This window comes from Siphateles boraxobius, unplaced genomic scaffold (genome assembly GCF_051911475.1).
Source record: "Siphateles boraxobius isolate OS27281-9 unplaced genomic scaffold, OSU_SipBor_1 5, whole genome shotgun sequence".
Taxonomy (NCBI): Eukaryota; Metazoa; Chordata; class Actinopteri; order Cypriniformes; family Leuciscidae; genus Siphateles; species Siphateles boraxobius.
Genome location: NW_027509141.1, coordinates 11,383,207 through 11,395,861, shown reverse-complemented (window position 1 = coordinate 11,395,861; position 12,655 = coordinate 11,383,207). Strand labels below are relative to the sequence as shown.

At 38.9% G+C, this 12,655-nt stretch overlaps 1 protein-coding gene across 1 annotated transcript in view; it reads left to right on the top strand.

The window, feature by feature from the left end:
- The window catches only part of ttll7 (tubulin tyrosine ligase-like family, member 7), a 172,684-nt gene that overhangs the window by 121,580 nt on the left and 38,449 nt on the right, over positions 1–12,655 (top strand). The window lies entirely within an intron of this gene.

Here is a 12,655-nt window from a genome sequence, read left to right as displayed (position 1 = left end):
ACCCCGAGGCGGTGGAGAAAATTTGGGAGTTTTACGGCCAAGCAGAGGTGGATCTGTTTGCGTCTCAGCACACGACGCACTGTCCACTTTGGTTCTCCCTTACTCACCCAGCCCCCCTGGGGCTGGATGCTATGGTGCAGACGTGGCCGAGGCTACGTCTGTACGCATTTCCCCCTGTTGCTCTGCTCCCAGGAGTTCTGGAACGAGTCCGCCAGTACAGAATAAGCCTACTGCTTGTAGCACCACGCTGGCCGAGTCGGATCTGGTTTGCGGACCTGATCCATCTCTTAGACGGTCCTCCCTTGGAGATCCCGATCAGGAGAGACCTTCTGTCTCAGGCCGGGGGCACAATATTTCACCCTCGGCCAGAGATTTGGAACCTGTGGGTTTGGCCTCTGAGGGGGCCCAACTCATAGAGAGTGGTCTCTCAGCTGAGGCTGCTGAGACCATCCTAAGCTCCAGAGCTCCAGCTACTAGGAAACTATATGCGCTGAAATGGAAAGTTTTTTCTGTATGGTGTCACCGACATCAGTGGGATCCGGTTAACTGTTCTGTGAACACAGTACTCGAGTTCTTGCAGGAGCGCTTTACGTCAGGTTTATGTCCTTCCACACTTAAGGTTTACGTGGCGGCCATTGCGGCTTACCACGCCCTGGTTGGGGGTACATCGTTGGGTCGAGACCCCCTGATTACACGTTTCCTTCGTGGCACACTGAGGCTGAGGCCTGCAACTCTCACTAGGGTGCCAGCTTGGGATTTGGCATTAGTACTAGAAGGCCTGTCTAGGGCTCCATTCGAGCCCTTAGATTCGGTTTCAGAGAAATTTCTTACCCTTAAGACTATCTTTCTGCTAGCTATTTCGTCCCTTAAGAGAGTTGGAGACCTTCAGGCCCTTTCGGTTTCCCCCACTTGCCTTGAGTTTGCACCGGGGATGGTCAAGGCATTCTTATATCCAAAACAGGGATACGTCCCTAAGGTGCCGACCTTGATTCCGAGGCCTATCGTGCTGCAGGCTTTCTGTCCTCCTCCTTTTACATCTGCGGACCAGGAAAGGCTGAACCTCTTGTGTCCAGTGCGAGCACTGGATACTTATGTTCATCGGACATCTTCTATGAGGAAGTCCGACCAGTTATTTATTTGCTTTGGATCACCTAAGAAGGGTCTTCCTGCTTCTAAACAGACGGTTAGCAAGTGGATAGTCGAGGCTATTTCACTTGCATACGAGTACTCTGACCATCCGTGTCCCTTGGTGGTCAGAGCTCACTCAACGAGGGGTATGGCGGCCTCTAAAGCCTTGTTATTTGGGGTTTCCCTCCAAGACGTTTGTGATGCGGCAGGCTGGTCCTCACCGCTCACATTCGTCAGGTTTTACAGTTTGGACCTGGATGCTGCCCCAGGTTCTCAGGTGCTTAGTGCTTAGTTACAAAAGACTGACACTCAGGTACTTGGAATTCTGGCGCTTTGGGTATTCTCGTTCCCATGGCGTCGATGGACGCATCGTTGAGTTCCCTTCGTAAGGGAACGTCTCAGGTTACTATTGTAACCATAGTTCCCTGAGAACAGGGAACGAGACGATGCGTCACCCTGCCATACTTCCTGCATCCCTGTGATCGGCTTGCTTCGGCAATTTTCGAAGCTAATGCCGGTTTGCACCGGATGTGCTTTTATCAATTCCTGGTCATGACGTCACCCGCCCGTGACGCTCATTCTTTCCATTGGACTAGTTGACATAGATGCTTCAGACGCAGTCACGCTGGGGGCGTTCCCATGGCGTCGATGGACGCATCGTCTCGTTCCCTGTTCTCAGGGAACTATGGTTACAATAGTAACCTGAGACGTTCTTATATACAAAGGATAACGAACTTAAGTGAAAACAGGTTTGCAGAAATTAATAACATAATAAATAACCATGACAAAAAAGGATGAGCGGGAAACACAGGACACAAAGAAAAGCGAACTAAAAGTATTTGAAAACAAAACCAAAACAGACTAAACATCACATTATTACACATAAACTTTTAGACTACAGCGGCCTTTTTTTGTTTTCAAGCTGCCTCTGAATTAGTATTTAACCCTCTGGGGACTAAGCTCTTTTTGGTCCGTTTTCTCTATTTTTGCATTTGGGCTTATAAACTATATGTAATGGAGATGGAACACTATCTGTTTGGTATCTATGGATTCAGAAGACCCTAAGCTAACATAAGCACACATGTAATATGTTTATAAAGGAAGTATGAGTGAAAATGTACCATAAACTAGAGAATTTCAGAAACGGAAATTAAATTTTTGTATTAATTTTTCTGTAAATCACACATCACACAACAATAGTGAACAGTTTTTGAACAAAAAATATATTTGTCAAAGCCTTTGCTTGACAGACATGTGTAATTGTTAAATAAAATGTGTAAAGAACAATGAAAAATTTAACTTTATTTACAAATAGTCCCAGGCGTTTTTCTTAGGAATGCTTAGAATTTTCTAAGCAATGCTTTCTCCTCGTCACTCTCCAGTAATTGTTCCAGAGCTTGTTCCACCGTAAATCGTTTACTGCTTGCCATCATAAAAGTGCTAAAACAATAAATAATGCTATAATTGTATGTATATATATATATATATATATATATATATTATAATTGCTCTGTCTCTCTCTCATTTCTCTGTGCGCTCTCACTCCGTAAAGCCTTGTTTATACTCGAGGCGTCCGTTCGCTTTCTGTCGTCTCTGCCACTCAACGCTGTTTGCGTAATAGTATATAGTACCACCCCTTGCAAGGCAACAGAGTCCTCCGATTTGCTAGAATACGCCATGGTAACCTTCCTCTGATTGGGTAAGAAAAATATTCCTCCATCGGCATTTTTTCCATTGGTTGTTGCTCGTGAATCTGCCAAACAACATCGATTTCATTGGCCTTTGACGAAGTGGTATTGCGCATCAAGGAAGTGTGTATACAAGCTGGGTACGTTTGTTATCACTGTTTTCAGCGGAATCTGAGGAAGACGGCAAAAAAGACCGCACCTCTCTATCATTAATAGTTTTTAAGATAATTACACATTTGTAAAAGTATGTCATTTTGGGCGGTACCGCCCAATCCGTCCCCAGAGGGTTAAATACATGTGTGTAGTCCAAAACACTTTGGTTTCCGAAATTCTTCAAAATATCTTATATCTTTATGTTCCACAAAAAAAGAAAGAAAGTCATACAGGTTTGAAACTTACAGGGTGAGTAAATGTAAATAAACAGATTTTAAATTTTTGGGCAAACTATTCAGAAAATGTGAAATGATCAAAATAAGACTTTTTTTATGAAATGATGCTGTAAATAAGAAACTTGAACTGCCAGTAGGTGGTGGTAAATGTCTGTAAAAGTCGTTGAGTCATTCATTCATTCGATTTATTAAAACAACTGATTCATTCAGGAATTAAGTAAATGTCTCTCATTATGAATGGGACATTGAATCTTTGGTTCACCTGATTGATTAGCTCAAAATGCAGATTAATTCAGAAATGAAACACCGCTGTTTGTTGCTCGGAGACGTACAACAGTTCTAATCTGGCTTTATAGGTAATATGTCTTTTCATTGACAAAATTGATTAGAAACTAAATATTAACTTCTTATTGAGCTGCACGATTCTGGCTAAAATGAGAATCACAATTTTTTTGCTTGGAATAAAGATCACGATTCTCTCACGATTCTGAAAAGCTTTATTATTTTAAAGATCTAAAAACCCTGAACATTAGGTTGCCAAACAAGATAGAAACAAAATAAGACATAATACTCTTTTCTTCAGTCAAATTTAAACAAATGCAGTAAACAAAAAGAATGTAATATTTAAATAAATGAAAAATTACAATTAAACATTGACAACATTCAAAGGTTGCCAGGCTAGACCTATTAAAGATTTTTAGGAAGAAACAGTAGCCTGTCAACATTTTTGGTATGGTGTTGCGTTGAATAGCATTGCTTTTATAGACGTTTGTTTCGTCTAGCCGCTGGTACTTCGTGATTGAGCAGTTTTGTTTTTAACCATCTCATACTGACGTTTCAGATTATTTAACAGATTGGTGGCGTTACCCTTCGGTGTAAAACAATTTAAACATTGCCTGCAATGTATGCTTTGCTGAGCAGCATCATCTGGTTTGAAACGAAAAAAAAAGGCCACACTTTGGAAAAAGATCCTCTTTTCGGTACTAAAACAACGTCAGGGTTCTTATCATCAGACCTACTTGCACTTTGCTCTGCCTCACTCTTTCTTCTGCTCTACTTGGTTTCTTCTCAAGTCAAGACACGTTTATCGACTGTCGCATGCGTTGTTCTTGTGATGCAACTAGCACACACACATCTGGCTTTCGCAATACCCGATGTGACGTCAAGGCGTCATCGCGCCCGCTGTTAGTTATGGCGCGTTATCTCGTTTAATATCATTGGCAGAATCGTATAAATGCAGGATTAAGATCGCGTGGGGAGTTGAATCGAGATCGCAATCTTTTATCGCTTTTATGGCTCCAGCCCCTGACCAGAGTCCAGTGATGACTCCAGCCCCAGAGTTCAGTCCTGAGTCTCTGACAGCACAGTGAGTGCTCTACCATCAGAGTCCTCAACCAACATGGCCACCATGGCAGAGTTCCCCACTATCCTGGATTCTATGCCTGAGTCTCCTGATGTCAGTGCCATCATGCCTGAACCCAGCCATATAGTTCCAAATCCGTGGGATTCAGAGACCCTTCTACTACTGACTGCTCTACCCGTTACGGTAGGGGTCGTCATGTGTGTTTGGGCTGCACACTGCTCTCAAACTCTTATCGAAGTTGCGCTATTCATCAATGAACTTCCTGTATGCCCTAAAGCGACCACTGAGTTTGTTCCCGAGTTTTCTGTTTACCCATATGCGACCACGGAGGTCGCTCCCGAGTTTCCTGTTTGCCCAAATGCGACCATGGAGGTTGTTTCCCAGTTTCCTGTATGCCCTAAAGTGACCACAGAGGTCGTTCCCATATTTTTGGTCTGTTCAGATGTGACCACGGAGGTCGTTCCAGAATTTCCGGTGTGCCCGAGTGTGACTAAGAAGGTCTTTCTCGAGTTTCCTGTCTGTCTAGATGTGAACACGGAGGCCGGTCCCGAGTTTCCTGTTTTCCCTGATGCAACTAAGAAGGTCATTCTTGAGTTTCCTATCTTTCTAGATGCGACCACAGAGGCTGTTCCTGAGTTTCCTGTTTGCCCTGATGTGTCTAAGAAGGTCATTCTTGAGTTTCCTGTCTGTCTAGATGCGACCACGGAGGTTGTTCCCAAGTTTCCTGTTTGTCCTGTGTCCTGTTTGCTGCTAAGAAGGTCATACCGGAATTTCCAGTTTGCCTTGATGTAGCCACGGAGGTTGTCCTCTTTCCACAGAGGTCGATCAAAGTCCCTTCATCGCGGCCACAGAGGCTGATCAAATTCCCTCCCCACAGCCACAGAGGCCGATCAAAGTCCCCTTGCCAAGGCCACATGGGCCGATCAAGGTCCCCTCGTCGCAGCCTTGATGGCTGCCCTTGAACTCTGTTTGTCCTCTTTTTATTAGGTCTGTCAAAATCAGCCCTTCAGACATCAACAAGCCAGCTGGCACTCCAGACGCCCGTCTTCCAGCCGGTACTCCAGACGTCAACAAGCCAGTCGCCACTCCAGACACCCGGCTTACTACTGGTACTCCAGACTTTCTCAAGCCTGTCACCCATCCAGATGTTCTCAAGCCTGTCACCCATCTAGACGTTCTCAAGCCAGCTGCTCTTCCAGACGATCTCAAGCCAACTGCCCTTCCATACTTTAAGCCAGCTAATCCTCCTGATAGTCTCTAGCCAACCGATCTGCCTGGGGTTAGGTTTGTCTGCTCTGATGAGGTGGTCTTTTTCTCTGCCTTTGATAAGCACTCACCTTGCATAATCTCATTGTTTGGTCTCGTTGGACACCAGCATGTTTACTTACCTGTTGATCCATACTGAGATACTTACCCAACTATCTTCCTGTGATACTTACCAGTTACGATCCTGTCTTTTATTATCTTCCGTCTTCAGTCATCATCAGTCATCTTCCGTCTTCAGTCATCATCATTCATCTTCAGTCCTCTTCAGTCTCCAGCCTTCCAGTTTGCATCAGTCTGCACCTATATAATATTAACCCTTATGGCGCCACGGTCCAGTTTACTCGACAAGATGCAGCACTGAATAAAATGGCCGATTTTGTCAAATAGGGTGTCAAATTTCGTTAAACCTCCCCTCTACTAGATGGCAGACATGTCATACTTCATCCCCGATTCAAAAAAACGTCATGCTTCTATACAAAATCTTCGAGCTAGAGCGCATTGAATCAGTGCGAACAAAAGTGGAGCTAGTGTGCGAGTGAGCCAATTTATCAGAGCAATATTGTCAATGTCAGCGAGTATTTGCATTAGATTATTATTATTATTATTATTATTATTATTATCTAATGGCATCAATAAAGCTTACCCGCAATGAAGTGTTGGGTCTTCTATTCGCGGACCCTGATTCGGAAGGGGAATATCTGCCTTCAGAAGATGACTGTGATTCTGAAAGTGAAAGTATAGCCCTAAACAAAGCACAATGACAATGACAGTAGTCCGAGCTCTGCACACTCGGTGTGCGCGCGAGGCAGATCTGGCCGCGCTGCTAGTAGCAGGAGCAGAGGCGGTGTGACACGGGGCAGAGGGGCTATTATGCATAGTGTATCGCAAGCATATGAATAATATATATGTGCCCCATACATGGAATCAGAGTGCCTACTGTATGTAGTAAATGGAAAATCTCTACAGCAAAAGGCCAACCGCTACATGCATATGGTTTGTTTCTACCATTTATTAGTAATGATTTACACAGTTTGTTCACTACTTACTATTTACCTGAGCATTCAGTATTGTGTATTATAGCATACAGAAGGTGAGGGACATGTTTGGGGGAAAGAAGTTCTGCATTTTATCATTTAAATATGTGACTTTTCATGAAAATTCTAGAATCCAAGATGGCCACCACCATATGGCGTCATATTATGGAAATTAGATGGGAAAATTTAATCCCTACATAAACTTTGGGTCATCCTTAATGTTTCTCTAATTTACAGAAAGTCTCTATCTTTTATCACTTTTAAGATATAGCCTTTTGAAATTAAGATGTCAAAATCAAACGTTTTAGGAAAAAACCTCTGCCGCCTAAAGGGTTAAGAACTGTTATTCACAGTTAAGTGTTTGCTTCTATTTAATGAACTCAGTCTCCCACCTGCTTGCATCGTTTCTATCCTGCACTTACCTGTAAATAAACGCCCTTTGTGGAAGTTACCTTTGTGTTACATCCTTCTGTTTGCTGACAAATACGACTTTTTTATAATAAACTATAAAAATGTAATTGTTAAGCAAATTTTTAAAAGCTTTATTAGCCTTTTATACAAATTGTCCCACTGCATTTCTGAGCATTGTTTCTCTTTTTTTTTATTTTTATGAAAGCCTCTGCTCTCCAATTCTCTATTCAGATGGAATTCATTATTGTACAACCTCTCTGAAACCTCTGGATGTTCATTTTAGAGGGAATTTCAAGGCCGGATCTTAGTACCCATGCAAATGAATGTGGCATATTGTTGGAAGGGTTTCATCCTCATAGCACACATTGATGGAATCTGAAGTCTAGCATTGGAGTGGGGTTGCGCATGCATTTGAATGGAGATGGTTGTTAGGCAGGTTGTAGTTTTGAGTCAGGAACTTTGTTGATATGACATGGGAGTGTATGAGCCATTTTCTACGGATCTAGTGTCTGGCTTATTTGGGCAAGATTCAAGAGCCCTGAGTTTGTGCCATTGCCTTGTGGGTTTTGACCTTTTTGTCTGTCAGTGTGTTTATGTATTGTAGCTTCAGACTTTCAGCAACCCTGAACATTTAACATTAGTCTAGGGCCTGTCTAATTCTCACAAATTTACAGAGAGATTGGGAAGTTACTCAAAATAAGTCATTAGTACTAATTACTTTTCTAGTTTTTCATGGGAATACTTTAGTAATTACTCTGTCTAAAAAGCAATCACATTACTCTTTACTGTCGCTGCAAAAGGCGTTGCTCCAGAATCACTGGATTACAATAACCAGCCAAATTTACGTCCACAGTGCACAGTTTAGCTGTCATAATGTAATGCAGTCGGTGCAAAAAGGCTGTTTTTGAAAGATGCAGCAGGCAGCAAGGACAGAACTATACTGGACCCGGAAGCAAACTCACAGTTCACGGCTCAAAGCAAAGCATTGTTTCTCATTTCATATGCAAAGATTCATTTACATTTTAGAAGCACAGCAGAAAAAAACAAAAAACAAAAAAAAACGATCAATATAATGCCATGGATCACAGACAGGGTGGAAATGGTCATGAAAATCAAATTGATGCCACTAAAAATTGTTAGTAGCCAATGACTTCTTAGATAATTCATTATTATACAACTTTTGTTAATAAAATGATATCAGAGACTGAGACTGACAGATATCAGGGACTGTCAGATCCGATTTTCTCATGTCCATAGACTAATATAACATTATTATTAGAAAAATCAAAAAATGTCCAAAATACATTTGAGTAAGGTAAACAATAAATTCTTTAGGTCATTAGATAAATGACTTTAAAGGATAGTTGATTCAAAAATTCTGTCATCGTTGAGGTTAGAATAAATTGTTCCATTGATGTGGATTAATTTTTGTCCTTTCTGATGCTTTTTGGTTTTGTCAATGGATGGACTGAAATTATGAGATAACATTGAACAAGTCTTTGTGTTCTGAAGATGAACTGAAGTCTTATTGGTTAGAAATTACATGAAGGGGATGACAGATTTGTATTTTTTCAGTAAACTATACTTCCAATGATTAACTCTAGTGCAATAGCTCTCAAACAGTGGGCCTTAGCAAGCTTCAAAGGGGGCCCCAGGATGTAAAATTCAAAAAAAAAAAAAAAAAAAAAAAAATATATATATACTGTATATTAAAATAATCTAAATTAAAATGTAAAAATAATATCACAAAATGTTGTATTACTTTTATATTCCCTCAGTAACTTTTTTTTTTAATAAGAAGAACAATAACATACAGAACATATCTTCTGAAAAGACAAAATAAATTGTGGTTAATTCATATATTTATAAATCATAATTACAACAGAAATACCAGAAAAATATCAGCGTATATTGAATGTGTTGGACAACCAGGGGTCTTGGAATCAAAAATGTTGAGAACTGCTCTAGTGGTAATATTTTAATTTTGAGTGCGACACAATGGTTATACTAATATAACATTTTATTTTAAAAACAAAATGTGTTCTGTACATCAGTAAACGTGTAAAAGGAATGCCGATACATTTGTTTGCATTTTGTTTCTTTCAACACAGGCTCATTGGAAGAATGACATTTTTGCAAAACTCAAAAAATTTTCCAATACAAATCCATGGAGTTTCCAGCTGATATTAACACTAAAGGCAGTTAAACAGCAACAACTTGTATTCCTTTTCACACAAAATTCTGATTACAGGGGCAGATTATCGATTAATAAAGACTTATTTTCACTTGGTTCCTCGCACAATACTATGTTATGACCTAAAACTATTTTATCAGAGTGCATCATTTGTAAACTAATAAGTGTGGATGTTTGCATCATCACATAACCACATATGTGTAGCTTTTCCCATGTAGTAGACTTGCTCAGTAGATCACCTGGTAAACTTGCGATGCAGAGTATTAGGGTACTCGAGTCACGTGAAACTCAAGTCTTGATAAAAGAGCTCAAAGACATGTTGAAGCAAGCTAAAATACCATGGTTGCTTCAGCAAATCTGTTTTGATGTAACATTTGCTGTTTGTTAACAATATCAAGTATATTAAGGAAATGTGGCACAGGCACATTTTTCCAATGAGCCTGGTTTGATTTCTTAAGAACGCCTAACAAGCTGCGAATAGCTGTGTATACGGGAGAGAACGTTGCTCTGTTGTTACCTTGCTTTTCACAACTACCAATTCAGTAATTTCCAGCACCTCACCGCAACTTATTGTAACACACACTAACAAAATGAAAACTTTTGAAGATGCGTCCTCTGCATTAGACACACACCTGAATTAAGCTATTTCATATATTTCCACCATCCCTGCCATAAATGATGCTTAAGGCCTATCTAAAAAGAATATCCCCAAAATTGACCTAAATCAAGGTAACAAAAACACTTTTCATAAACATCTAACGGTAGCAAACACTGGCAAATATTGACACATCACCTGCAGTCAGTGTTGGCTTATTGTGAGCTTTTTTCTCTTCACCTACTGCCTGAAAAATAAGTCTTACTCTGAATTTGGGGAACAATGGAAGGTGGCGATGAGCAAAAGAACCGAGTTTAATGCACTTAAAATCTCTCTCCATCTGTGCCAGAACAACAGATCAATGCCTGGCTTATTGAGTTACAGCTGGGGTAATGTTTTTGCTTGAAAAGCATGCAACATTTGTAATGGAGAAACATCAGAGTCACATCAGAGAAAATTTTTGATTCAGAAGCAGATTCAGAACAATATTGATCAAATTCTTAAGACTGTCTCCAAAATATATTTATTGCTTGTTTATACAGCTGCACGCCTGCCCTTTTCTCATCTGAACTACTGTCATTATCCAATCTTGTTTTGTTTGGACTGGATTTATTTGTATGAACCAGTTGACAGACACTAAGGCCCTTTTTAGATTAAAATTTAGTTTTAGATTCAAAGCTTAATAATATCTCTCATGTCAAATGACTAAAATATTATTATACACTGAAATATACAAGTTATTTTTTGACGTTATTAAATATTAATTAAAATAATAATGGTATTAAATTGAAAACACCTAACGCGTTTCTGAATTATTTTGATATTTCTAAAAAAAAAAATATATATATATATATTTATCAAATGACCCTTGGAATTTATGACTACATCAAGTACCCAATTAAATGCACCAATTAGTTAGAATAAGTGCAAGAGAAAGGCTAACCTTTTATAAACCTCAACAAACTGGTCTGGTTTGGTCATAAGTGTTGGAGTACGTCATGCCGATATCAAAAGAACTGCCTGAACCCCCCCCCAGAAGGAAAGTTGTAGAGGCTTATGAGTCTGAGAAGGGATTTAAAGCCCTTTCCAAGATATTTTAAGTCCACTATTGTAGGTAATCTATAAATAATGTTTTCAGACCAGTCACACCATTCATCCCAAGAGCAGAGTGCAAGATGTTTCAGGATGTCTTAAAAGAACTGCAGGGTGTCATCAAGGGATCTGCAGGCAGCTCTAGGCAGTAGAGATCTCTAGACAGTCTGTGAATGTGCTACTGTTGTGGAAGAGAAATACATCATTTTAAAGACCGCTGGATTTATCAAAAATGTTACACTATAATTGGAATCAGAATTATTAATCATATTGAATCATACTAATAATTAGTTTTACATTGTTTTAAATTAACTGGTGTTGCTTGCCTGAATCATTGGTTTTAATTCATAAAATATAATGGAAAATGAATTGGTCATTTTAGAGGTAGGATTTAGTAATCTGTGATTTGTAATACCATGGAACTTTAAATTTAGAGTCTTTTCTCATGTGAACTGAGCAGTTTCAGTGAACCCATACTTCAAAGTCAACAACACAGTGCTTTATTTGAAAGAAATGACAAGGAAGAAATGCCGAATAGATTGTGATGTGTTAAACTCGAAGTGTGGTTCGGATACAGATTCCAGATGGATTCCTGAACTCGAAACACATGGCTTTGATTTATGCCAAGAAATTGTTTAGGTGTCATGCAAAGTACTGTTTTGATTTAGGACTTTTTTTCCAGAAATTACTCAATTTGATTACTTATATTTTGCACAAGATAATAATGTGTTTAAAATATTTTTGGAATGAAGAGGCCTCACTAAAATGATATTGTATATAGTTATATATATATATATATATATATATATATATATAGTTTTTTTTTTTTTTTTTGCTGATTTCACACTAATAGTTGAGTTGATATATATATATATATATATATATATATATATATATATATATATATATATATATATATATATATATATATATATATATATATATCCAAAACAGTTGTATTCTGATTGTTTTAGATTGGAATTTAATCTTGATCTTTATGTATTTAATATAGTATCGCTTCATAAGGGTCAGTTAGAGCATCCATTATTTCATCCAAATAATTTGATTTAAAAATATACATTTCACAGTAAATATTTGGTTAAAAATAAACAATATATGATCAATATGCAAACTGATTGATTTTGATTGTTAAAAATAATCACCAATATATAATCAATATGCACCAATAAATCAATCTGATATGCATTCATTCAAAGTTTTTACTCAATTCAGTGCAATATAGTTTGAACTGACTCATGGAAATTAATTATACTTACATAGTACTACTATTGAAGCTTAAATGAAAGATGCTATTAAAAGCTCTTTGTTTTAACTCTCTCATTCTCGCAAGTCACAAAACACGAAGGGATAGTAAATCTAGTGTAATTCACTTTTTTAAAGAAATATACTGGACAAATTCACAACGTTCCTTAACGTTTTATTGCCCACAGCAATCATAATCCAGAGCAGTTCTTCAAACCAATTATTTGAGGAA